This window comes from Somniosus microcephalus, unplaced genomic scaffold (assembly GCF_052327205.1).
Source record: "Somniosus microcephalus isolate GS21.2 unplaced genomic scaffold, FLI_Smic_1.0 unresolved_chr9, whole genome shotgun sequence".
Classification (NCBI taxonomy): Eukaryota; Metazoa; Chordata; class Chondrichthyes; order Squaliformes; family Somniosidae; genus Somniosus; species Somniosus microcephalus.
This window is the reverse complement of record NW_028225187.1, coordinates 1,163,146-1,168,412: the sequence shown is the minus strand read 5'-3', so window position 1 is coordinate 1,168,412 and position 5,267 is coordinate 1,163,146.

Sequence of the window (5,267 nt, the reverse complement as noted above, 5' to 3'; positions counted from 1 at the left end):
GCCGCTGGAACTCATTCGGGCCGGAGACCGTTCTTCAACTTTAGAAACCGTGCAGCATGCTCACCCACAGCATCTCCCGACTCCGCTTCTGTCGACCAGCTGCTCCGCCCTGGGCCCCCGGCCTGGGGTCCTCCACCCTGGGCCCCCCACCTGGGGTCCTCCGCCCTGGGCCCCCCGCCTGGGGTCCTCCGTGCTGGGCCCCCCGCCTGGGGTCCTCCGCCCTGGGCCCCCCGCCTGGGGTCCTCCGCCCTGGGCCCCCCGCCTGGGGTCCTCTGCCCTGGGCCCCCCGCCTGGGGTCCTCCACCCTGGGCCCCCCACCTGGGGTCCTCCGCCCTGGGCCCACCGCCTGGGACCCTCCGTGCTGGGCCCCCTGCCTGGGGCCCTCCATGCTGGGCCTCCCGCCTAGGACACTCTCCTCTGGGTCTTCCACCCTGGGCCTTCTGCGCTGGGCCCTCCGCACTGACATTCCCCGTGAGCAGCCGGGGTGTGGAGCAGCCTGTTCACACAGCACCGAGCAGGGCTGAGCTGCTGAGAATCTCGCAGCCTCCCCTGGGGTTCATTAACCCGCTCCCTGAGCTCTCTCACCTGATGTGTCAGTGGCAGCTGCCAAGGTCTGTGCATGCTCAGCTCACACTGCCCGGGTGATTGACGGGAGCTTCCGACCAATAGGGAGCGAGCGGGGTGGGGCTGGAGGAGCAAGCCGGCGGCGGGTCCTCCGACCAATCGGGGAGCCCGAGGGCGGGACTAGCACCGGCTGATTGTCTGATCCGCAGGGCAGCGAGTTTCTCCAGTCCCTTGTTCAGGGCCCGGGGCCCGGGGAGGCTGTGGGCCTTTATTCCCCACATTGGACACAAGGCTCTTTGTCTCACAACACACTGGCTCAGGTTTTAATAGAGACTTTTAAAATTCATCAATAAAAGCAGATAAATCTCGTGGAACAAAATATTTAATATTTGGGAGTAAAAATACTGTTATTTTTCCTCTGTGGAATTTGTTAGTTTCCGACAATAACAACGATTTGTATTTATAGAACGTATTTAAGGTAGTAAAATGTCCCAACGTGCTTCACGGGAGCGTTATAAAACAAAATTTGACACCAGGTACAAACCAAGCATATTCCCATAAGGAGGAAAGATGGGGCGTCCAAAGCTCAAGCTCCCTGGATGACAAAGGATGTAGACGTTAGAATAAAACAGAAAAAGGAGGTTTACGACAAATGTCAGGTACAGAATGCAGTCAAAAACCAGGAGAATACAGAGAGTGGGGGGAAATTGAAAAAGGATATATGAAAGAAAGACTTGCATTGATATAGCGCCTTTCATGACCACCAGACATCTCAAAGCTCTTTACAGCCAATGAAGTACTTTTGAAGTGGAGTCATTGTTGTAATGTGGGAAACACGGCAGCCAATTTGTGCTCAGCAAGCTCCCACAAACAGCATTGTGATAATAACCAGGTAATCTGTTTTTGTTATGTTGGTTGAGGGATAAATATTGGCCAGGACACCGGGGATAACTCCCCTACTCTTCTTCAAAAGAGTGCCATGGGATCTTTTACATCCACCTGAGAGCAGACGGGGCCTCAGTTTAAAGTCTCATCAGAAACAGTGCAGCACTCCCTCAGCACTGCACTGGAGTGTCAGCCTAGCTTTATGTGCTCAAGTCCCTGGAGTGGGACTAGAACCCACAACCTTCTGACTCAGAGAGCAAGTGTGCTGCCCACTGAGCCCTAGCTGACACAAGGGAGTCTTGCAAATAAGGTGGATGAACTGAAGTTGTTGTTGAACACATGGGAGTATGATATTGTTGCTATCACGGAGACATGGTTGAGGGAGGGGCAAGACTGGCAGCTCAATATTCCGGGGTACAGAATCTTCAGGTGAGACAGAGGGGGGGGGGTATAAGAGGAGGGGGTGTAGCAATATTAATTAAGGAGTCAATTACTGCAGTAAGGAGGGATGACATGTTAGCAAGTTCCTCTAATGAGGCCATATGGGTGGAGCTTAAAAACAAGAAGGGGGCAAGCACTTTGCTGGGAGTGTACTATAGGCCTCCAAACAGTCAGGGGGAGATAGAGGAACAGATATGTAGGCAAATCTCAGAGAAATGTGCAAATAATAGGGTAATAATAATGGGGGATTTCAACTTCCCCAATATTAACTGGGATAGTCAGAGTGTGAAAGGCACAGAGGGTGTAGAATTCTTAAAGTGCATCCAGGAGAGCTTTTTGAGCCAGCATGTAGAAGGTCCTACAAGAGAGGGGGCGGTACTGGACCTAATTCTAGGGAATGTGGCCGGCCAAGTGGAAGAAGTGCTAGTAGGTGAGCACTTTGGTGACAGTGACCATAATATGGTGAGATTTAAGGTGGTCATGGAAAAGGACAGGGATGGGCCAGAAATAAAGGTTCTAAATTGGGGGAAGGCCGATTTTAATAGGATAAGGCAGGATCTGGCCAAAATGGACTGGGATCAGCTACTTGTAGGAAAATCCGCATCGGAGCAATGGGAGGCTTTCAGAAGGGAGATTGAGATCATACAATGGCAACATGTTCCCGTAAAGGTCAAGGGTGGTTCCAAAAACCACAGGGAACCGTGGATGTCAGGGGATATACGAGAATGGATTAGAAAAAAAAGGAGGGCTTTTGGCAGATACAAAATGCTAAAGACGGAGGAAGCCCTAGAGGAGTACAAAAAGTGCAGGGGGATACTTAAAAAAGTAATTTGGAGATCAAGGAGGGGCCATGAAATAACACTGGCGAGCAAAATAAAGGAAAATCCTAAGATGTTTTATAAGTATATTAAGGGTAAGAGGATAACTAGGGAAAAAATAGGGCCCATTAGGGACAAAAGTGGCAATCTGTGTGTGGAGCCGGAAGATGTAGGAGGGGTTCTAAATGAATTTTTTGCATCTGTTTTCACTATGGAGAGGGACGATGTAGACATAGAAATAGGGCGGGGGGACTGTGATATACTCGAACACATTAACATCGAGAGGGAGGAGGTATTGGCGGTTTTAGCAGGCCTAAAAATGGATAAATCCCCAGGCCCGGACGAAATGTATCCCAGGCTGCTGTGTGAGGCAAAGGAAGAGATTGCGGGGGCTCTAACACACATATTCAGAACCTCTCTGGCCACAGGGGATGTGCCAGAGGACTGGAGAACCGCTAATGTAGTTCCATTATTCAAGAAGTGGAGTAGGGAAAATCCGGGGAACTACAGGCCAGTGAGCCTAACATCAGTGGTGGGAAAATTATTGGAAAAAATTCTGAGGGACAAAATCAGTCTCCACTTGGAGAGGCAAGGATTAATCAGGGATAGTCAACATGGCTTTGTCAAGGGAAGATCATGTCTGACTAATTTGATTGAATTTTTTGAGGGGGTGACTAGGTGTATGGATGAGGGTAACGCAGTGGATGTGGTATACATGGATTTCAGTAAGGCCTTCAATAAAGTCCCGCACAGGAGACTGGTCAAGAAGGTAAGAGCCCATGGAATCCAGGGTGCCTTGGCACGTTGGATACAAAACTGGCTTAGTGGCAGAAGGCAGAGGGTGATTGTCGAAGGTTGTTTTTGTGACTGGAAGCCTGTGGCCAGTGGGGTACCACAGGGATCGGTGCTGGGTCCCTTGCTGTTTGTGGTCTATATTAATGACTTGGATATGAATGTAAAAGGTATGATCAGTAAGTTCGCGGATGATACAAAAATTGGTAGGGTGGTAAATAGCGAGGAGGGTAGTCTCAGTCTGCAGGACGATATCGATGGGTTGGTCAGATGGGCAGAACAGTGGCAAATGGAATTTATCCCGGAAAAGTGCGAGGTGATGCACTTTGGGGGGACTAACAAGGCAAGGGAATACACAATGAATGGCAAGACCCTAGGCAAGACGGAGGGTCAGAGGGATCTGGGTGTGCAAGTACACAGATCCCTGAAGGCGGCGGAACAGGTGGATAAGGTGGTAAAAAAGGCATATGGGATACTTGCCTTCATTAGCCGAGGCATAGAATATAAGAGCAAGGAGGTTATGATGGAGCTGTATAAAACACTGGTTCGGCCACAGCTGGAATACTGTGTGCAGTTCTGGTCGCCACACTACAGGAAGGATGTGATAGCTTTGGAGAGGGTGCAGAGGAGATTCACCAGGATGCTACCAGGGCTGGAACGCTTCAGCTATGAAGCGAGACTGGGCAGATTGGGTTTGTTTTCCTTGGAGCAGAGGAGGCTGAGGGGGGACATGATTGAGGTGTACAAAATTATGAGGGGCATAGATAGGATGGATCCTAAGGAGCTTTTTCCCTTAGTAGAAGGGTCAATAACTAGGGGGCACAGATTCAAGGTAAAGGGCGGGAGGTTTAGAGGGGATTTGAGAGAGAACTTTTTCACCCAGAGGGTGGTTGGAGTCTGGAACTCACTGCCCGGAAGGGTTGTGGAGGCTGGAACCCTCACAACATTCAAGACGCATTTGGATGAGCACTTGAAATGCCATAGCATACAAGGCTACGGACCAAATGCTGGAATATGGGATTAGATTAGACAGGGCGTGATGGCCGGCGCGGACACGATGGGCCGAAGGGCCTCTATCCGTGCTGTATAACTCTATGACTCTATGATAACACAAGAAAAGATTAGTGGGTAATGTAAAAGGGAACCGAAAAATCTTTTACAAACGTATGAATAGTAAAAGGAATGGTGGGGCCGATTAGGGACCAAATAGGAGCTCATCATACGGAGGCAGAGGGCATGGCTGAGGTACTGAATGAGTACTTAGCATCTGTCTTCACAAAAGAAGAGGATGAAGTTAATGTCGCAGTAGAGGAGGGGGGGAGTAGAGAAATTGGATAAAAATGGATAGAAAGGAGGTGCTAAATAGGTTGTCATCACTCAAAGTTAACAAGTCACCCAGTCCAGGTGGATGCATCCTAGATTGCAGAGGGAAGCTAGGGTGGAGATAGCAGAAGCTCCGACCACAATCTTTCAATCTCCCTCAGATATATGGGAGTGGTGCCAGATGACTGGAGGATTGCAAATGTTACACCCTGTTTTAAAAAAAGGGAAGAGGGATAAACCTGGTAACTACAGGCCAATCAGTCTAATGTCAGTGGTGTAGCTGAGCATCCTTTACCTGGTTTACGGTAATTTACCTGGTCAGGTAGCCTTTGCCACTGCACTGTGACCAATTCCAATCAGCGGTTTTGAATCGCTAAACCCCCCCCTCTCCAGTTCTGACTTGAGGAACTTATAATTAATGATATATTAAAAACGGACAAATGG